The sequence below is a fragment of the Scyliorhinus torazame genome, chromosome 5 (assembly GCF_047496885.1).
Source record: "Scyliorhinus torazame isolate Kashiwa2021f chromosome 5, sScyTor2.1, whole genome shotgun sequence".
NCBI lineage: Eukaryota > Metazoa > Chordata > Chondrichthyes > Carcharhiniformes > Scyliorhinidae > Scyliorhinus > Scyliorhinus torazame.
This window is the reverse complement of record NC_092711.1, coordinates 102,865,447-102,888,702: the sequence shown is the minus strand read 5'-3', so window position 1 is coordinate 102,888,702 and position 23,256 is coordinate 102,865,447. Positions and strand designations below refer to the sequence as shown.

General features: G+C 48.4%; 1 protein-coding gene across 1 annotated transcript in view; it reads right to left on the bottom strand.

Moving 5' to 3' along the window:
• LOC140419273 (uncharacterized) overlaps positions 1–23,256 on the bottom strand; it is a 48,587-nt gene that overhangs the window by 15,591 nt on the left and 9,740 nt on the right. The window lies entirely within an intron of this gene.

Here is a 23,256-nt window from a genome sequence, read left to right as displayed (position 1 = left end):
GTGGAACCCCGGTCCCCAGAGCCTCAGCCTGATTCTCTGCATTGCCAGTTTAGTGCCAATAACACAACTCAACACCAACCACTCCCCCAGTGAATCCGCAATAACGCAACTCAACACCAACCACTCCCCCAGTGAATCCGCAATAACACAGCTCAACACCAACCACTCCCCCAGTGAATCCGCAATAACACAACTCAACACCAACCACTCCCCCAGTGAATCCGCAACAACACAACTCAACACCAACCACTCCCCCATTGAATCCGCAATAACACAGCTCAACACCAACCACTCCCCCAGTGAATCCGCAATAACACAACTCAACACCAACCACTCCCCCAGTGAATCCGCAATAACACAGCTCAACACCAACCACTCCCCCAGTGAATCCGCAATAACACAACTCAACACCAACCACTCCCCCAGTGAATCCGCAATAACACAACTCAACACCAACCACTCCCCCAGTGAATCCGCAATAACACAACTCAACACCAACCACTCCCCCAGTGAATCCGCAATAACACAACTCAACACCAACCACTCCCCCAGTGAATCCGCAATAACACAACTCAACACCAACCACTCCCCCAGTGAATCCGCAATAACACAACTCAACACCAACCACTCCCCCAGTGAATCCGCAATAACTCAACACCAACCACTCCCCCAGTGAATCCGCTATCGATTATTACCTGAATATAATATCTTACAAAGCAAATGTCATTTGCTCTCATATATGCCGGAAATGTATTCAGGAGAAGCAGAAGTGCTGAAAATTGCCGGCACACTGAGCAGGAACAGAGATGCTCCTATTTTGACTTGGCACAAATATTAACAGTTCGTTCAATGGCGACAAATGCAGGTCAGAGGCTGGGAATGTCGCTGTTATTCTATTAAATTGATTAACACTAAAAGACCGGCTGGGAATCCTGCGGAGAGTAATTAACCCCCTTGCCCCCCCCCCCCCCCCACCGCCTCTTCACCGTCAACAGTCACAAGTCAGGAATTAAATGGCTCAAAAGGCAGAGCTCGCCAGGTGGATTGGCCATGCGGGGTTACGGGGGGTGGGGGGCACCTAGTTAAGGTGCTCTTTCCAAGGGTCGGTGGAGACTCGAAGGGCCAAATGGTGTCCTCCTGCACTCCAGGGATTGTATGATCCTACCAGTATTGATCTCCTTCAGTTCCTCCCTCTCACTAAGCCCTGCATCCCCAACATTTCTGGCATCTGATTTGTGTCAGTTTCTGTCCCTTTAGAATACACTGGAATTTGTCAAAAAGACTAACAAAAGTAAATCTAATAAAATAAACGCTCAACTGAATTGGGTTAAAGTTCATGAAAATGCATTTTTTCATAGGCTTTGCAAACTGATATCGACAAGTTGACCACGAGCCAGGAGTCGAACCTGAAATCTGCTAATCTGTAGGCAGGCGCGTTATCCATTGCGCCTCTGGCCCACAGGGGAATGACGTCGTTGCATCTGGTCCAACACGTCACATAGACTATTTATCCCAAAGTGCTTCACAACTCTGGGGGGAATTCTCTCAGGATCCCCTCTGGCGGATTGGATCAGAGTCAGGGTTGGAATTGGCGGCAATGTAAAATACACTAATGCTGTTCCCAGTGTGGGAAGTCATTCCCGAAAAATATAAAGAATGAGCTGGGATTTCTGGGATCGTGTCCAGCATCTGTTTGTGGGGAAATGTAGTTGGTGAATGCCCAGGCTTGGACAATACTTACCAGGACTAAAACAATAAGTGATTGAATTTAAATTTGGAAATTCCCAGCTCCTTTCTGTCTGCAGGTATTTCCCGCCCTGAGCTGCACAATGAACAACAAACCACACCGATAAAACTAACTTTTATTTCCTGTCCGTTCAACTGGTGTCGGTGTCGGCGATGTTTATGGACAAACTGCAGCTTCTGAGTATGTTTCCCCCGCTGCATCTATTCCCCTGGAACTGACACTCTCATTTTCTGTTTTCATCAAATGTCCGAACGGTGTAAAGTTCCGATCATGTCCACCAGAGGGCGAAATGGTCACATGTTTCCTCCTTATCAAATACCCGCCACAATATTCTGACTCAATGGTTCCTCTCTGTTTTCAAACAAACGAACAGATGAAATAAAAGCAGAAGTTGACCATTCGGCCCCTTCAGGCTGCTAAGCCATTCAATAAGATGTGGAGATGCCGGCGTTGGACTGGGGTGAGCACAGTAAGAAGTCTGACAACACCAGGTTAAAGTCCAACAGGTTTATTTCGAATCACTAGCTTTCGGAGCGCTGCTCCTTCCTCAGGTGAGTGAAGAGGTGGGTTCCACAACCATATATATAGACACAGTCAATGATACAAAGACTCGCATTCAAAATATCATCTTGCATTCTATTCAACAAGCTGGCTGACCTGTTTGTCTTTCGAATTCCACATTCCCATCATGCAAAGATACGAAATGTGATTCACTGATAGTAAATGGTCTGTTTTATAGAGTGATACACACACGGGAGCACATACGAACAGATGAGATAGAAGCAGAAGTCGGCCATTCGGTCCCTTCAGCCTGTTCTGCTATTCGCTAAGACCACGGCTCATCTGTTTGTGTTTCGAATTCCACATTCCCATCGTGCAAACATACAAAATAAGCTTCTGTGATACTGAATATTCTGTTTTCTAGAATGATACAGCACATGTGCAGAGTTTGAAAGAAGCTCAGCGCACAGCGGGAAACAGCAGCGCATCTTTCCACTGGGCTCAATACAGCTTTCACACTCAGATTGTGTTCAACAGTTTCACGCTGTCAATGCTGCCCCCATTCTGTGTGCCCTGACATCGCAGATTTGGGTTTGAATCTTGTTTCCACTTGTTCTTTGTGTCCGGGCGGCAGTTGTTGATCAATCTGCCATTGACAGCTCCTCCAGACACATCTTTTGTTTCTTTGTTTCTTCCATTGTTCTGACAGAGAGCTGGCACAGACACGGCGGCCCGAATGGCCTCATTCTGTGGTGTAATTATTCTCTGATTCGATGTTAACTTCACTCTGAGGCCGAGAACCGCAAAGTCTTTTTCAGTTAATCTCTCCCGACTTGCCCCCAATCAGAGCCCTTTCCTGTTGTTCTGTTTGCTCCCTCCGGGATTTCACTTGCTTCTAATTTTCTACATTTCTAACCTGTCCCGGTTTCTATGAAAGGTCCTGGGGGTGAATGTGATTTTTGTTTCCGTGTCCACAAATGCTGCCTGACTTCCTGAGTTTTCCCAGCATTTTCCGCAGATACCTGATTGGCTGTGGATGGCAATGAGAGTATCTTTTGGTTCAATCAGCTCACTCTTATTGGCTCGTTGGTCTAGGAGTAAGATTCTCGCTTCGGGGTTTGTGTTGTACGAAAATGTGAGAGGTCCCGGGTTCAAATCCCGGACGAGCCCTTTGATGTTGTTTCTTATTGTCCAAGCAACACGTTTTGTTCATTTCTTTCAGACCAGACGGCGGGATTGGTTCACATTGGGTTTGCTTTGAGAAGCTGAGCTCACACTGCAGGGAATCAATACGTTCCCGAGAAAATCGATACATTTCGAAAAGCTTGACTATGTGAGTGGACATTCACTTATCTCCATTCACGAATCCAGGTGACTCCATGGTGGTGGATTCAGGCAGCTGCCTGTCTGTTTTATTTTATCCATTCGGGGATGTGAACCTCGCTGGCTGCTCCAGCATTTCGCCCACAACTATTCGCTATTGAGAAGGTGGTGGTGAGCTGCTTCTTGAACCGCTGCAGTCCATTGGTGTAGGTACACCCACAGTGCTGTTAGGGAGGGAGTTCCAGGATTCTGTCCCAATGACAGTGAAGGAACAGCCGATATATTTCCCAGTCAGGATGGAGAGTGGCTGGGAAGGGAACTTTCAGGGTGTCGGGGTCTTGGGCTTGGAAGGCGCTGTCTAAGATGCCGTTGGTGAGTTCCTGCACCCATCCAGGCAAATGGACAGTATCCCATCACACTCCTGACTTGTGCCTTGTAGATGGTCGGCAGGTTTTGTGGAGTTAGGAGGTGAGTTACTCGCTGCAGGGTCCCAGCCTCTGAGTTGCATTTGACGCCATTGAACGAACTGTTAATATTTGTGCCGAGTCAAAATAGGAGCATCTGTGTTCCTGCTCAGTGTGCCGGCAATTTTCTGCTTCTCCTGAATGCATTTTGAGGTACCTGTCAGAGCAAATGACACATGCTTGAAAGTTGTTATATTCAGGTAATATTGGACAGTGGATTCACTGGGGGAGTGGCTGGTGGTTGAATAGTGTAATTGTCTCTGGACCAGTGAAGCAGAGAACCAGGCTGGAGCTCTGGGGACCGGGGTTCCACGCGGCAGATTAACTCAGCATCAATTCAAGGGCAATTCGGGATGGGTGTAAATGAATAAAGAAAATGTCAATCATGTAACTTTTCCACACACGGAAATGAATGGGGTTTGACAATGTTTCTGTGCGGGTTTAAACCGAGGGCCTTTATGTGTGTAAAGCAAACATGATAATCACCGCACTGCAGAAACAGGGAACAGCGCTCAGCGCACTGACCGAGAATAGTAAACTGTGCGTCCTTATTGCACTGAAGAACCTTCTATTGTGGGAGTACAATTCGACTGAAAATTAGGCAATTGGTGGAGAAATTGATCTGACATGAGAATCATAAAATGCCACAGCACATTAGAAAACCATTCACAACTAACACGGGTGAACTCTGACTGCGATTCACAGAGTATTTTGCAGGGTACCATTTGGAACTTTGCGGGTGTAAGGTAATGCATTTGTTTAACTATTGAACAACAAATAACAATGATACAACTTATCTGCAAATTTAGATGAGTAACGTCAATAATGTTTAGAATAATAATAATATGGGACATTTGGTGTGTGAGGGGAACGTGATAACCAGTACACTGAAAAAACAGCTGATTGGCAATGAGCCCATTGGACTGGTGTTTTGAAAATATGTTGTGTTATCTGTAAAAATTATAAAAGTCGAATAAAAATATAGATTGAAAAAGAGCAAATCGATTAATCTCAATGTCCTTCTCTCTTTCTGTGATCTTGAGGATTCTCTATTCCAATTATTCTTCCAATTTGCTTTTGAAAAAGGAGTTTCTGTAGAATCCTTGCGCAGTTTGATTTAATGAGAACGTTCCCTGGTCCAATGACCAGAAGATTTGGACATAAAGATGGTGTAGTTTACGATATAAACATTATGTATTCATGCAATTGGTTTCATATTGAATTTACAAAAGTGTATCTTGTCATTATTTCTGAGTTGATAACAGAATCCAATTAATTTGATCTACATCCTATTTACAGAGTCTGTCTATTAGAGAGGGATTTGTGAAGCTTAACAAAGCCCTCTAGAGATCACTTTGCTGAAGTAATTTACTTTATTAGTTTACAAATGAATTATGAAATGTAGAAATGTCCACCCAGCAAATATTTCCTCTCATTCAGTGATAACATCATTCTTATGTTCCTTCGAAAAACATCAAACAATTTTACTCAGTATTTGTTGCATTATTCAAAACTTGATATTATTTGATATTTATGTCCACATCTGAAATTGAGACTCTCTGAAATATACAACCTTGAATTGCAAACATGACTGATAAAGAAAATAAATCGAGTCACTGGATAATATAAGTTCTGTTGAGTTCATTTGAGATTGGCCACATCAGTTTTTAAACACGATCAAATATCTTCACAGGTAGGAGATTAAAGAATGATAAGTTTATTATATTTGACCCTTTGTTCTGGGTATGAAACATTCTGCAGCCTAAATCCCGTTCATGTTAATGAAAGGAGGGGTGACAGCAAATCCGCACTGAGCCTGGATTTCCTCATCACCCTGAGTGGCTGTTCCTGTTTCTCTACCACAAAGCCCGATTTTCAAAAAGGTGTTTTAGTTAAATCTCTGCTATTTCCTCTAATTCAGTTAGAGTATCATTTGTCTCTGTCTGTGTGAGCACACATTACCATTAGATATGTTTCAGATGGTGATTTAAAATGTTCATCTACATCCATACATCCACTAAATTCTGTAGTGGACTGAACAAACTGAGAATATCCGAACTGTGTCAAAATGGGATCATCTTTTTCTGATCTTTGGTTCTTCAATATTCACTACCTCCGCCTTCTCTGAATGAAGTTTGAGGCCGAGATGAGACCAAATATATATCTAATACATGGGATTCAGGTGACATGCAGAAACAAACGCATGTTCTCCAAACTTCCCACAAACTAAGCGAGAAGTATTCAATGTTCCTGCCCAGTTTTGAATGGAGGACCTTTCGCGAGTTAGATGAACATGATAACCACTACACTACAGAAACAGACAGCAGCGGAGCAGCCAATGGACCTGTGCTATGTTCAACTGCAGTGTCTTGCTGCAGCTTCTGATGGTTAGGCTGAGAGACCATGTCACTTATTATTCTCCTCCACCTTCCCCACGTGTATATTTCTAGCAACTTATTTTCATTTCTTCCATCAATCTGTTTTTCCCCGACCAATGTCCCCCCCCCCCCCCCCCACCCCACTTGGACCATCTACTCCCTGTTCCTAGTCTTCCTTTCACTCACTGCTTACTTTTATTCTGCCGTTAAGATTCTAATCTCTGAACGTGCCTCTCTCAGCACTGTTCTTAGCCTTTATTACCCATTTACATTCCCTTTTTCTTTCTGTCCAAGTCATTTTAGTCATTCTCCACCTATCGCTGACCCTCTATCCAGCCCCACTTCTCCACGAATCCCCTGCCCCCTCCCGCCCCGCCCCAGCCACTGTCCGCCCACAATAGTGTAAATCTGACCCTATTTCCAGTTCTCCAGCTTTGAAAAAGTCACCCAGACTCAAAACGTCAGCTGCCTTGCGGATTTAACATTCAGTTCAACAACTTCAGACTGAACTCCCTCTTCCCCTTTCACCACATTTTAAGTTATTCCATTGATCCGTTTTCCCTTAACAACACCCCCCCCCCCCCCACACAGCTCCTGAGCAAACTGCTCCCTGCTCCTACTGTCCTTTGAAACACTGCTTACCTTTGTTCTGCCTTTAACACATTCTAATCTCTTCCCGTGCCACTATCAGCACCTTTTTAGCCTTGATCATCATTTAGGTTCCCTTTGTCTTTCCTTCCAAGACATCTTAGTCATCCTCCACCTATCGCTGGCCCTCTATCCATCCCCAATGTTCCCACCACCCTTTCCCACTCCAACTGTCTAAATCTGACCCTATTTCCTGTTCTCCAGCTTCAGAGAATCCCTTTCAGAGAATCGGTGCAGACTCGATGGGCCGAACAGCCTCCATCTGCACTGTAGGAATTCTGGGGGGGATCCTCCGATATGGAGGTCAAGTGTTCGCGCCTTCGTGAACGCCGTCGCGTTTCACGACGGCGCGAACAGGGCCTGGGCATGAATTACTCTGGCCCCCACAAGGGGCCAGCATGGATCTGGAGTGGTTCACGCCGCTCCAGCCACCTTACGCGCCGCAAAATGGGCGCCACACCATCCCACGCATGCGCAGTTGGGCCGCGCCATCCTGTGCATGCGCAGTTGGGCCGCGTCATCCTGTGCATGCGCGAGGAACTTCTTACGCGCGCCAGCCCCAACCCAACATGGGGTCGGTGTTCAGGGGCCGGCTGTGCCGGAAAGTAGTCCCGGGGGGGAAGAGGCCGGCCCGCCGACTGCGGGCCAGGCCAAATCGGAGCGTTCCCGCAGAGTTCCCGCCGGCAGTGACCAGGGGTGAACGGCGCTGGCGGGTCTCTGTCGTATCGGGGCGGCCGCTCGGCCCATCCGGGCGACCCCGCCGATTCCAGCGGCAAGCACAAATGGCGCCAATTCTCCGCACCTTGGAGAATCGCGCGCCGGCATCAGGGCGTCATGGCGCGGTTGCGGCGATTCTCCGGCCCAGCACGGGCTCGGGGAATCGCCCGCTCTATGGTTCTAATTCTATTCTATGAATCTTTATAAAGCTCTGGTCACCACTCTTCAGGAAGGATGTGAAGGTTCTTGGAGAAGGTGCAGAGGAGATTTACCAGAATGGTTCCAGCAAAGGAGGTTGAGGGGAGATTTGATTCGGGGACACAAGATTATGCCAGATTTCCATCGGGTGGACAAAGAAACTCTGTTTCCATTCACTGATCGTACAAGCAGTCGGGACACAGATTTAAAGTTTTGGGTAAAGCCTCGGCCCACACTCCTACCCAGTCCCTGTAACCCCATAGCCCCACCCAACCTGCACATCCCTGGACACTAAGGGTAATTTATCAAGACCAATCCACCTAACTTTCCCTTCTTTGGACTGTTGGAGGAAACTTGAGCACCGGGTGGAAACCCACGTAGACACGGGGAGAAAGTGCAAACTCCACACAGACTCACCAAGGCCGGAATTAAACCCGGTCCCTGGCGCTGTGAGGCAGTAGTGCTAATCACTGTGCCACTGGAAGCATAGTTTTGGTATCAATATTACTGTTCATGAAGCTTAAGATTCATAGATTATCATAGAATTTGCAGTGCAGAAGGAGGCCATTCGGCCCATCGAGTCTGCACCGGCTCTTGGAAAGAGCGCCCTACCCAAGGTCAACACCTCCATCCTATCCCCATAACCCAGTAACCCCACCCAAACCCAGTAACCCCACCCAACACTAAGGGCAATTTTGGACACTAAGGGCAATTTATCATGGCCAATCCACCTAACCTGTGGACTGTGGGAGGAAACCGGAGCACCCGGAGGAAACCCACGCACGCACGGGGCGAATGTGCAGACTCCGCACAGACAATGACCCAAGCCGGAATCGAACCTGGGACCCTGGAGCTGTGAAGCAATTGTGCTATTCACAATGCTACTGTGCTGCCGTGAATTTGCTTTGCCAACTATTCTCTTAATATGTCTTGTAGATATACAAAATCACTCTTCACCTCTTTCTCTCTCCTCCCAAAGAGGCCAGTTAGGTTTTTGTTTTTTGTTTTTAAAATATTTTTATTCACTTTTAACAGATTTTCAACAAACCCCCCGCCTCCTTACAGAAAGAGAAAAGAAAAACAAACAAGGAAAACACCGTACGCCCAAATTGTGCAAAGGATTTCCCCAAAATACAACCCCCACCCCATGAAACAATATTAAACACACATCAGGAAACCCCCCCCCCCCCCTACCCCCGCGCCCCCGGGTTGCTGCTGACCTCCTAACATTCCACCAGAAAGTCTAGGAACGGTTGCCACTGCCTGGAGAACCCTTGCACAGACCCCCGCAAGACAAACTTTACCCTCTCCAATTTAATGAACCCTGCCATGTCATTAACCCAAGTGCCTATGCTTGGGGGCTTCACATCTTTCCACAATAGCAGAATCCTCCGCCGGGCTATCAGGGACGCAAAGGCAAGAATACCTGCCTCTTTCGCCTCCTGCACTCCCGGCTCGTCCGATACCCAAAATAATGCCAACCCCCAGCTCAGCTTGACCTGGGCTTTCACCACCTTGGACATAGTCCTCGCAAAGCCCCTCCAAAACCCATCCAGCGCCGGGCACGCCCAGAACATATGGGCGTGATTTGCTGGGCTCCCCGAGCACCTCACACATCTGTCCTCCACCCCAAAAAACCTACTCAACCTCGCCCCTGTCATATGCGCTCTGTGAAGAACTTTGAAACTTTGAACTGTATCAGGCTGAGCCTGGCGCACAAGGAGGAAGAGTTAACCCTGCTCAGGGCATCAACCCACAGACCCTCATCTATCTCCTCCCCGATCTCCTCCTCCCACTTGCCTTTTAGTTCCTCCACCGAGGCCTCCTCCTCTTCCTGCATCTCCTGATAGATCGCCGAGACCTTGCCTTCTCCAACCCATACACCCGGAATCACCCTGTCCTGAATCCTTCATGCTGGAAGCAGCCGGAATTCCCTCACCTGCCGTCTCTCAAATGCCCTCACCTGCACATACCTGAAGGCGTTTCCGGGGGGCAGTCTAAATTTCTCCTCCAGCGCCCCAAGGCTCACGAACATCCCATCTATAAACAGGTCCCCCATTCTTTTAATTCCTGCCTGGTGCCAGCCGGTACACCCGAAAGTACTCCGACCTCCGCCGGTTCGTAGCCACACTCGCCACCGAGGCTTTATAAAGTAGCCTAAACCCAACTGATGAACCCCTCCCCGAACCCAAACCTCCGCAGCACTTCCCAAAGATACTCCCACTCCACCCTGTCGAAGGCCTTCACCGCGTCCATAGCCACCACTACCTCCGCTTCCCCCTCCACCGAAGGCATCATAATTATATTAAGCAGCCTCCGCACATTGATGTTCAGCTGCCTACCCTTCACAAATCCCGTCTGGACCTCGTGAATCACCCCCGGGACACAGTCCTCAATTCTCGTGGCCAGCACCTTCACCAAAAACTTCGCGTCGACATTGAGGAGCGAGATCGGCCTATATGACCCACACTGTAATGGGTCCTTGTCCCGCTCCAAGATCAACGAGATCAGCGCCCTGGACATTGTCGGGGGCAGGGTCCCCTCCTCCCTCGTCTCATTGAAAGTCCTCACTAGCAGCGGGCCCAACAGGTCCATGCACTTCCGAAGGAATTCAACCGGGAACCCATCCGGCCCCGGGGCCTTTCCCGCCTGCATGCTCCCCAATCCTTTAACCAGCTCCTCCAGCCCAATCGGTTCCCCCAGCACAACCGCCTGCTCCTCCTCCACCCTCGGGAATCACAGCCGATCTAAAAATCAGCGCATCCCTCCCTCCCCGTCGGGGGCTCAGACCTATACAGCTCCTCATAGAAGTCCCTGAACGCCCCGTTTATTCCCACCACCCTCCGCAACGTGTTCCCCTTTTATCCCTAAGTCCACCAATCTCCCTCGCTGCCTCCCGCTTACGGAGCTGATGTGCCAGCATCCGACTTGCCTTCTCCCGATACTCATACACCGTCCCTTGCGCTTTCCTCCACTGCACCTCTGCTTTCCCGGTAGTCATGGAGTATCATGAATTCCATCTGGAGGCTCCGTCGCTCCCTAAGTAGCACCTCCGTGGGGGCCTCTGCATAGCTCCTGTCCACCCTTAATATCTCCCATCTCCCCCATCAGTGTCTCTCTCTCTCTCCTCTCTCTCTTCTCCCTATGGGACCTAATGGAGATTAGCTCTCCCCTGACCACCGCCTTCAATGCCTCCCAGACTAACCCCACCTGCACCTCCCCATTGTCATTGGCCTCTAAATATCTTTCAATACACCCCCGGATCCGCCCGCACACCTCCTCATCCGCCAACAGCCCCATATCCAGACGCCACAGCAGGCGCTGGTCCCTCTCCTCCCCCAACTCCAGCTCCACCCAATGCGGAGCATGGTCAGAAATAGCTATGGCCAAACATTCCGTGCCCTCCACTCTCGGGATTAGCGCCCTACTCATGATGAAAAATATCCGGGAGTAGGCTTTATGGACATGGGAAAAGAAGGAAAATCCCCTGGCCCCCGGCCTGGCAAACCTCCATGGGTCCACTCCCCCCATCTGGTCCATAAAGCCCCTGAGCACCTTGGCCGCAGCCGGCCTCTTACCCGTCCTGGACCTAGAACGGTCCAGTGCTGGGTCCAACACAGTGTTGAAGTCCCCCCCCCATTATTAGGCTCCCTGCCGCCAGATCCGGAATCCGACCCAACAGGCGCTTCATAAATCTGGCATCATCCCAATTCGGGGCATATACATTCACTAGTACCACCCGTACCCCCTGCAACCTACCATTCACCATCACGTACCGACCTCCATTATCTGCCACAATGTTCAGCGCATCAAACGACACCCGCTTCCCCACCAAAATCGCCACCCCTCTATTCTTCGCGTCTAACCCCGAGTGAAAGACCTGCCCTACCTACCCCTTTCTCAGCCTAACCTGATCTGTCACCTTCAAATGCGTCTCCTGGAGCATAACCACATCTGCCTTGAGTCCCTTTAGGTGCGCGAACACCCGGGCCCTCTTGACCAGCCCGTTCAGGCCCCTCACAATCCAAGTTATCAGCCGGATCAGGGGGCTTCTCACCCCCGCTGACTAGCCATCTCCCTTTTTAGGCCAGCCACACACCCGCCCCTCCCGCACCCTCCATTCCCCCAGGCGGCGGACCCCCACCCCCCGACTCTCTCTCTTAACTCCAGGTCCCCTTTGGCCAATGCAGCAGCAACCCAGTTCCCCCCTTCCCCCCCCCCCCCCAGCTAGATCCTCCTCTAGCTGTATTGCTCCCCCCATGGCACACCCGTAAGTCAGCTGACTCCTGCTGACCCCGGCCTCTCCCGCCATTCCATCGACCTCCCAGTGTGAGAATCCCTCCACCTCCCCCTGGTAATCAGGAGGCGCTCCTCTCCAGCACTGCCCTTCCCCCCAGCCCCGCCCCCTTCCTTCCCCAGCGCAGGAAAAAGCCTGTGCTTTCTATCCAAACTGGCCCCGCCCTCTCTGGCACAGCTCCCTTTCTGCGGCCTTGTCTCAACTCCCCATCCCCGAGCCTCCAACACCCCCCCCTCCCCGCGGGGCCGTGTCCTTCCAAACCCAACGCCCACATCACACAGCCCTCACATTGAACCATTTCGCCCAACCCCACCCAGCCCCCAAGAAAACAGAATAGAACATCCCCTAAAACACAGTAACCCCTCTAGGCACCCCCTCCCAACAAACCCTCAGCTCGAGTCCAACTTTTCAGTTTGGATGAAGGTCCACACCTCCTCTGGCGTCTCAAAGTAGTGGTGCCGATCCTGAAATGTGACCCACAATCGCGCTGGCTGCAGCATCCCGAATTTCACCCCCTTCCGATGCAGAACCGCCTTAGCCCGATTGAAGCCGGCCCTCTTCTTGGCCACATCCGCGCTCTAGTTCTGGTATATTCGGATCTCTGTGTTCTCCCACCTGCTGCTCCGCTCTTTTTTGGCCCATCTCAGGACACAGTCCCTGTCCACAAAGCGGTGGAACCGCACCATCACCATCCTTGGCGGCTCATTGGCCTTGGGCCTCCTCGCCAGGACTCGATGAGCCCAATCCAGCTCCAGGCGCCTCGGGAAAGCTCCCGCGCCCATCAGCGTATTAAGCATCGTGACCACATATGCCCCGGCATCGGACCCCTCCACTCCTTTAGGGAGACCCAGAAACCGGAGATTCTTCCTCCTCGACCTATTCTCCATGTCCTCAAATTTCTCTTGCCATTTCTTGTGCAGCGCCTCGTGCGCCTCCACCTTCACCACCAGGCACAAGATCTCACCCTCGTTCTCTGAGGCTTTTTGCCGCACCTCCCGGATCGCCGCCCCTTGGGCTTCTGGGTCTCCACCAGCTTGTCGATCGACGCCTTCATCGGCTCTAGCAGTTCTGCCTTCAGCTCCACAAAGCAGCGTCTGAGGAACTCCTGCTGCTCCTGCGACAAAAATGCCAATGCTGCTTGGTCTCCACCCGCCGCCATCTTGCTTCTCTTCCCTCCCACATTTCGCTGCACCAAAATCACTTTTTTGACTGCTCCACTCCTGGTCCAATCCATACAGTGCTGGGGGAACCGTACTGTCACCTTCCCACACTGGGAACTGTCAAACAATTGCCATTGGGGCCCCTCAAAAGAGCCCAAAAGTCCGTTTCTGACGGGTGCTGCCGAACGTGCGACTTAGCTCAGCGTAGCTACAACCGGAAGTCTTTATGGGACAGATTAGATATATTTGATTTATTAATGTCACATGTATTAGTATACATGTTGTTTATTACATGCTATACAGATAACACATACAGTACACAGGGAAGGAAGGAGAGACTAAAGAATGTAATGTTACAGTCATAACTGGGATGCAGGGAAAAGATCAACTTAATACAACGTAGGTCCATTCAAAAATCTGATGGCAGTAGGGAAGAAGCTGTTCTTGAGTCGGTTGGCACTTGACCTCAAAGTTTTATATATTTTTCCTGACGGAAGAAGGTGGAGGAGAGTATGTCCGGGGTGCGTGGGGTCCTTAATTATGCTGATTGCCTTTCCGAGGCAGCGAGAGTCAATGGATGGGAGGCTGGTTTGCGTAAAGGACTGGGCTACAATCACGACCTTTTGTAGTTTACTGCGGTCTTGGGCAGAGCAGGCTCCATACCAAGCTGTGATACAACCAGAAAGAATGCATTCTATGGTGCATCTGTATTATTTACAGTTCTGTAATAAAATAAATATATTATTATTTCTCGTGTTGTGATATAAGACTGTAGCTACGTTATAAATTTCCAGTCATCTCTTCCCTCAGAGCATTGTTAGTCTTTGGATTTCTCTTCCACAGGGACCAGTTGTATCTGGGGGTCATTGAATATATTGAAGCACAAGTTTGTCAGATATTCTATTGACAATGGAGTTGAGGGTTATGGGGAACAGGTAGAAAAATAGAGAGAAAGCTGAGATGAGGAGGGATTTCTTCACTCGAGGATGTGGTGAAGTTTTGGAATTCTCTACCCCAGAGGAATGTGGAGCCTCAGTCATCAGGTATGTTCAAGACAAATATTGACAGGTTTCTAGATATTGAAGATATCGAGGGATATGGGGACCGTGTGGGGAAAATGGTGCTGAGGTAGATTGGCCCTTGTGCTCCCCATAATCTATGAAAATTTGTGGGTCAGGTGAACTCCATGATATACTTTGGTGTTCTCTAAACCCTGGCCCATAACATTAAATATTGAAGATATTGGGAGCTAATGAGGATGGTGTGGGAAAATGGTGCTGAGGTAGATCGGCCAAGGATCGCATTGAATGGTTGAGCAGACTTGGTGGGCCGAATGGCCTACACTTGCTCCTATTCTAATCTCTGTGTCCTGGTCAGGAAGCAGTGAGCTCTGCTCGGATCTGTCAATCAACATGAATCAGCACCTTCAGGCGAATTGGGAGGGTGAATATTAGATACAGCAGAGTGAGAATGGAGGGAGATTGTGTGGGACGAGATTTACAGCTTTTTGGAGAATGAGAGAGGAAATAATGTTCCATAGGAACTAGAATTGCCTGTTCTGAATTTCTATCCTGTACCAACAATGATGACTTTTGTAAATTGTATTTAAAGGATATCAGAAGAGGAGGAATTATAGACAGAAATCTCAAACGTCACGTCTCGATGTGACAAACTCACTCGATTCCTTCTGATCTGAATATCATCGGGCTCTGAATATCATCGGCGAGAAGGAGAAATGTTTGTCCGATCTGTCGGCTTCAAAAGATTTTAAACGTGAGTGTGACTGGAAAAGCACCGAGACCCACACAGCACACACCCGAGTGAGTGTGTTCCAGTGAACTGACTGTGAAAAGGGCTTCAACAGGTTACACAAATTGAAAAAACATCACGCCATTCACAGTCAGGAGAGACAGTGCACATGTTCTGTGTGTAGACAAGACTCCACTGATTGTCCAATCTGGAGAAACACGAGGAGACCCAAAACATGGAGAAACAATGGAAATGTGGGGCCTGTGGGAAGGGATACAGATTCCCATCTCAGCTGGAGGTTCATCGACGCAATCACACTGGGGAGAGGCCATTCACCTGCTCTCAGTGTGGGAAGGGATTCCGTGATTTATCCAACCTACGGATCTATCAGCGAGTTCACACTGGTGAGCGCCCGTTCACCTGCTCTCAGTGTGGGGACAGATTCACTCAGTCATCCAGCCTGCAGACACACCAGCGAGTTCACACTGGGGAGAAGCTGTTCACCTGCTTTCAGCGTGGGAACAGATTCAGTGATTTATCCAGCCTGCAGCGACATCAGCGAGTTCACACTGGGGAGAGGCCGTTCACCTGCTCTCAGTGTGGGGAGGGATTCATTGATTCATCCATCCTGCAGAGACATCAGCGAGTTCACACTGGGGAGAGGCCATTCACCTGCTCTCTCTGTGGGAAGGGATTCACACAGTTATCCAGTCTGCAGACACACCAGCGAGTTCACACTGGGGAGAGGCCATTCACCTGCTCTCAGTGTGGGAACGGATTCAGTGATTTATCCAGCCTGCAGACACACCAACAAATTCACACTGAGGAGAGGCCATTCTCCTGCTCTCTGTGTGGGAAGGGGTTACATAGAAACATAGAAAATAGGAGCAGAAAGAAACCATTTGCCCCTTTTAAAAAAATGTTTTTATTCTCCATTTTCACATTTTCCCTCAAAATTTACACCCCACCCACAGACAGTAAACGGTAACAAATACAAAATCAATCCCCTTAACAATACCAACGATCCCATCCTCCCACCACCCCAAACAATGGCCCACCTGTCAATGTAAGCATCCAATAAAACAAATCCTCCCACGGTGGAAACAAAAGACAAAGGAGAAAAAGAAAAAGGAGTCTGGGACCGCCCATGGTCACCATTAACCTATAGAGTCCATTCAACGCCATCCAACCTCTGAAAGAGTACCGTACATGATACCCAAGTGTTGTAAATAACCCCCCCTCTCCAACCCTTCCCGTCCACTGCCTCTTGTAAAACTCCTCCCCCAACCTTGGTTCCTTCCCCCCAACTTTCCACCCCGGCTAGACCACTCGGACCCTGTTCTGCCAGGCTCCGATGGCCGCAGCCCCTCCCCCACCTCACTCCCGTTCACTGGCGGGCTTAAACCGGCCAGCGTGGAGGCCCCCGCCCGGGTCCCTTTCCCCCTTGCCCGGCCCTAGGAAAGCCCAGAAATCCCCTTTCAGCACACAAACCCCGCATATCCACCTACACCCCAAAGAGCCCTCATTTCGAGTGAAAGTCCCATCACTTCCCTTGTCCAAATATATACATCATTGGTTCCTTTAGCCCCTACACCCGCACGCAGTGAAACAAAAAAGAAGAAAATACAGTCATGAGGTTACATCGGCACATGGCCATTTCTCAATTTCTCAGTTCTGCCACAGTCCTCCTGCCTTCGCAAACCCCTCCGCTGCTTCCGCCGTTCCAAAATAAAAGTCCCTGAGCTTGTAAGTAACCCTCAGCTTCGCTGGATATACAATGCCACACTGCACCTTGCTAATGTACAGTGCTCACTTCACCCGGTTGAAGGCAGCCCGCCTCCTCGCCAGATCCACCGTAAAGTCCTGGTATACACGTATACCAGCTCCAGCCCACTGCACCACCCGCTTCTGCTTGGCCCAGCTCAGGACCTTCTCCTTCACACTGTACCTACGGAAGCACAGAGTCACTACCCTTGACGGCTCATTCGCCTTGGTACAGGCCTCCACGACCGATGAGCCCGATCCAGTTCATATCGGGAGGGATCCTCCCCCTCCTCCAATAGTTTTGCCAGCATCGCTGGCCATTTCTCAATTTCTCAGCAAAATACTCAGTCGGCCTCGGTCCTTCAACTCCTTCGGGCAGCCCCCCAATCCTCAAATTCTGTCGCCTGGATCTGTTTTCCAGTTCTTCCATTTTTCCTCGCAGATCCTTGTTAATCTCCATCACCTTCCGCATCTCCTTCCCCATCGAGGTAAATTAATCAGCGTGCTACAATAATGTCTCCTCCACTTCCTTCAGTGCCTCCCCTTGCTCTCGCAGCTCCGCCACTGCACTCGCCACCGCCATCGTCACCAGGGAAATCGCCTCCTCCACCAGCACACTCAAAACCTCTCTCATCTCAATTCCTCATTGTCTCCATGTATTTTGTAAACTGCCTTTCGAATTCCGCAGCCATCACCTTAGTTATTTCTTCAGCCGTAAGCAATGCGGCCTCCCCTGGTGCTCCAGCCTCCATTTTCCTTGGTGACCCCGTGGTGACCTTTCCACTTCCCGACGGACCTTCAGCTGTTTTTTTTACGGCCGTTTTTTTGCTCACCCTCGATATTTTCCTTTACTGTGCCTTCACTGTGCCTCCTCTGTGCCTTCTCCCTGCTTTTGCCACCTCAGTGGACCCTGGGACCGGGCTTAAAGCCCCGAAAATGCCGTTCCCAGATGGGAGCCCTCCATTGTGTGGCTGCCTCCCGCCCACCATTATCGGAAGTCCCCATCATTTGCCCCTTTGCCCCTGGTCCGCCATTCATTATGATCATGGCTTATCATTCAACTCAACAGCCTAATCCCACTTTCCCCTCGAGATCCTTTGATCCCCTTCGCCCTAAGTGCTGTATCTAACTGCTTCTTGAAAACATACAATGTGGGCAGCACAGTAGCACAAGTGGCTAGCACTGTGGCTTCACAGCACCAGGGTCCCAGGTTCGATTCCCTGCTGGGTCACTGTCTGCGCGGAGTCTGCACGTTCTCCCCGTGTCTGTGTCGGTTTCCTCCGGGTGCTCCGGTTTCCTCCCACAGTCCAAAGATGTGCAGGTTAGGTGGATTGGCCACGCTAAATTGTCCTTAGTGACCAAAAAAAGGTTAGGAGGGGGTCATTGGGTTACGGGGATAGGGTGGAAGTGAGGGCTTAAGTGGGTCGGTGCAGACTCGATGGGCCGAATGGCTTCCTTCTGCACTGTATGTTCTATGTTCTAATGTATTGGCATCAACTATTTCCTGTGGTAACAAATTCCAAAGGCTCACCACTCTCTGGTTGAAGAAATTTCTCCTCATCTCCGTCCTAAATGGTCTACCTCGTATCCTCAGACTGCGACCTCTGGTTCTGTACACTCCCACCCTCGGGAAAATCTTTCCTGCAGCTACACTGTCAAGTCCTGTTAGAATATTACAGGTTTCTATGAGATCCCCCATTCTTCTGAACTCCAGCGAATACAATCCTAACTGATTCAATCTCTCATACGTCAGTCCCACCATCCCAGGAATCAATCTGGTAAACCTGCTCTGCACTTCCTCGAGAGCAAGAACATCCTTCCTCAGATAAGGAGACCAAAACTGCACTCAATATTCCAGATACGGCCTCACCAGGGCCCAGTATAGAACAAAGAACAGGCCCTTCCGCCCTCCAAACCTGCACCGATCACGTGTCCTATCTAAACCAACCGCCTGTATCCTTCTATACCCCGTCTGTTCATGTGCCCATCCAGATAAATCTTAAAGGTCACTAACGTATCTGCCTCAACCACCTCACGTGGCAGAGCATTCCAGGCCACTACCACCCAATGTGTAAAAAAACTTCCCCCGCACATCTCCACTGAACCTTTCCCCCCTCACCTTGAACTTGTGCCCCCTTGTAATTGTCATTTCCGCCCTGGGAAAAAGCCGCCAACTGTTCACCCTGTCTGTACCCCTAATAATTTTATAAACTTCTATCAGGTCGTCCCTCAGTCTCTCTATGGGGAACAATCCCAGTTTATTAAATATCTCCTCACAGCTAATACCCTCCATACCAGGCAACACCCTGGTGAACCTTTTCTGTACTCTCTCCAAAGCCTCCACGTCCTTCTGGTAGTGCAGTGACCAGAATTGGGACACAGTGTTCCAAATGTGGCCTAACCAACATTCTGTGTAATTGTAACATAATTTTCGAGCTGTTATACTCAATACCCCGTCCTATGAAGGCAAGCATGCTATGTGCTTTCTTCACCACCATTTCCACCTGTGCTGCCACTTGTAAGTATCTGTGGACCTGCGCGCCCAGATCTCTCTGTGTCTCTCTGCTCCTGATGGTCGGCATCTCCACATCATGAGTGTTAAATGCTCTCAGTTCTGTCTATTATGAATCTTTGTTGCACCTTATCCAGTGCCTCTATTTCCTTTTTCTAAATGGAGATCACCAATGCTGTCAGTGCTCCCAGTGTAGTCTAACCCTGGTTCTAAACAAGTTGAACATTTCCTCCGTGCTTTTTAATTCTATCCCTCTGGAATGGAACCCTAGATATGGGCCTCACACTTTAAGAAACATGTGAAGTTCTTAGAGAGGGTGCAGAGGACATTTACAATAATAACAATCTTTATTATTGTCACAAGTGGGCTTACATTAACACTGCAATGACGTTACTGTGAAAATCCCCTAGTTGCCACACTTCTGCGCCTGTTCGGGTGCACTGAGGGAGAATTCAGAATCTCCAATTCACCTGACAAGCACATCTTTCGGGACTTGTGGTAGGAAACTGGAGCACCCAGAGGAACCCACACAGACACGGGGAGAACATGCAGACTCCGCACAGACAGTGACCCAAACCGGGAATCGAATCTGGGACCCTGGTGTTGTGAAGAAACAGTGCTAACCATTGTGCTAGAATCGCACCAGGGATAAGGGACTCCAGTTAGTTGGAGTGACTGGAGTAGTTGAATTTCTCTCCTGAGATTACAGCTTCTGGAGGGTGGAGAATAGGGCCATTCAGCCCTCTGAGACTGTGTCGGCTCTCTGTGGAGCAAGCCAGTCTGTCCATTGCCTTTTTCTTTCCCCAAATTTGTGCAGGTTTATTTCTCTCAGTGCCTGTCACTTTCCCATTGAAATCCTTCTGTCATCTCTGCATCTCCTACCCTCATAGGCAGTAGGTTCCAGGTCATTACCACTCGCTTTACAGAGACATAAGGCTCCTAGAGCACGGATTAGTCTATTTGGCCCATTTTCCCTGTGCCAGACCCATTTAATCCCAGACTTTGACTATTTTGTTTTCTTTTTTGGAATATATCAAATGACAGTCCAATGAGGCTCGACCACCGTTTACAGACAGTGTATTACAAATCACAACAACTCGCTGTGTTTTACAACAAATAATTGTGCTTATGGTGTGTCTGGAGGTTCACAGAGTATTCAAAATGTGTCAACACCGTGGTTATTACACAAAATTAAGACTCAGTCTTCATCAATGATTTTGGTGAGGACACAGAGTATAATATATCTAAGTTTGCAGACAATTAGAATAAATATTTCTATAAAATCTCTCACTACCACTAGACCTCCTACAGTGTTTTAAAGCCAATGGAGTACTTTTGAACCATATTCACTGTTGTAATGCAGGAAACTGTAAGTACCATGTGTAATCACATTTAGTTTTAAAATTGTTATTTTCATAGTATATTCACTGTCATTAGTAACAAGGTCAAGGAAGCCCTTTTACACCTCTTAACATGTGGCTTCCTGCAGCCATTACACCTTCTGTACCTTTTCTATATTAACTATGTATTGATTTCACATCAAAAAACAATAATTAAATTAATGATTATTCAGTTGTGAACATTCATCATTAGTGAATTGGTGTATTGGGTAATTATATTGTCAAGACTAGATCTTTATTTTAAAAAATAACATGATCAACCAAAATGTTTCCAGAAACTGCAGAGCTATCAGAATTTGTTTGAAAAAATAAATTACTCGATAATTTTGAGAAGTTACGAGATGTGGTGATAAGCCTGTAGATAATATTGCATGTACTCAGCAGTGTTACCTCCCACCAGTAGGTGGTGTCAGGCATCAATCAGGTGTCATCCGGCTACCAGCAGAAGGTTGTAAGGTATACATGAGGCCAGTCACACATAAGGATAGTTCCAAGGGAGTCTCATGCAACTCTGTGATAATTTGGTCTGTAAAGCATTCTGATCATGACCTTACCACGTGTACATTAATAAATCATCGTTCTGCCTAAGTCGCACAGAACACAACATTAGACATCATATTCTGTCAAGAATATGTAGGCTAGGCATTGGGTGTAATGGTATTGTTATTGGGCTGGTAATCCAGAGACCCAGGTTAATGTACCAGCCTCCCCGAACAGGCGCGGTAATGTGGTGACTAGGGGCTTTTCACAGTAACCTCATTTGAAGCCTACTTGTAACAATAAGCGATTTTCATTTCATGCTCTGGGGATTTGGGATCGAATCTGCCTTTGACAGATGGTGAAATTGAATAAAAGTCTCGAATTAAAAGTCTGATAACACTGTTGATTGTTGTAAAAACCCATTCACTAATGTCTTTCAGGAAATCTGCTCTTCTTACGTGGCCTGGCCTCCACATGCCTCCAGATCCACGGCAATGTTGTGGTTGATTTGTAAGTGCCCTCTGAAATAGCCTCACAAGACACGCAGTTCAAGAGCAATTGGAATGAGCAGTAAATGCTGGCCCAGCCAGTGACGCCCACCTCCCATGAATGAATAAATTCTAAGGCGGCTCATTGTTCAATCTGAAGACGAGTAAGAAACGGTCTCTTTGATTGGATTTGATTTATTATCGAGGTACAGTGAAAAGTATTGTTCTGCGTACAGTCTAGATAGTCTCCACCTTTGACCTGTTCATTTGGTTTTCAGATGAAGCAAAAATGATATAAACGAAGAACGAGAACTACACTCCAGAGAAGAATGTTTTAGACTGTATGGGGGGTGGGGGGGGGGGGGGGGGGTGGAAACTAGTGATACAACTGGCTACATATTTGAGGGAATTAAATGACAGAATTCGGAGGAAAAACCTCACGGGTTAGAAACAAATCAAAATATCAAATTATTACTGAATAGTGAAACCTCCGGTCAGACATCTCTAACTGGACATCAGCTGATCGATGATCTGTCATCTCCACGGGGTATGTACCACGCGGTGGAGTTATTAAGGGTCTCGGCCGACAGCAGCAACTGACGAGGAACTCCTGCATTTTAAATGACAATAATTTTGGCAGCTTGATGCCACGGCGGGAAATTTGTAACCAATGCAGCGGACAATATTGCAATGGAGAGTGTAATAGATATCACAGACAAAATGTCCTGTAAATTGTTAGGGACTGTTATGTATGGATTCAATTGGGTTGTAACCCCAAACGTTGACTGTATTAAATGTGCAAGTGGTGTTATTGCAAAGTAGAAAAACAAACAAATAATGGCAAGTGTATGCTTCATGCTGTAAGGGAAATGATAACGGACAAAAGGGATTTGAAGAAAACGGAGTTATTGTCTCATGTAAGCCAGGGCTGGCAGACTACACGGTTCAGTCCAATGTTAGACGTTAGTGTGAGGAAGTCAGGAATAGAAACAGGATCGATTGAAGCTTCGGAAATTAATAAAGCAAGATAATCAGTGGATAGTTCATGATATCATAATTTACCATTCCAATGAGAAATGGAAAGCACTTTCTAAACAGCCACTGATGGACAAACGACCCTTTTGGTCGCTGATGGACTGAGATGTGTGCTGTTTCTAGGGTACATGAAGCTTCTACGGTGCTGCTACCCCAAGGCAGGCAGATGCCTTGGGGGTAGTGGAACACACGGATATAGCTATTGCGTTGCCTCCCTGAGCAGCGACAGCTGTGGTTCAGTGATTGGACTTGAGGATCTATCGACACTGGTCTGCGAGATGGATGAATTTACAATTGATTTCCGTGCACAGTTTACAAATCACGACATGTACACACAAATGACAAGGATCTGGGATATCTGCTAGTCAGTACAACTAGAAGGGGGATATAAACCC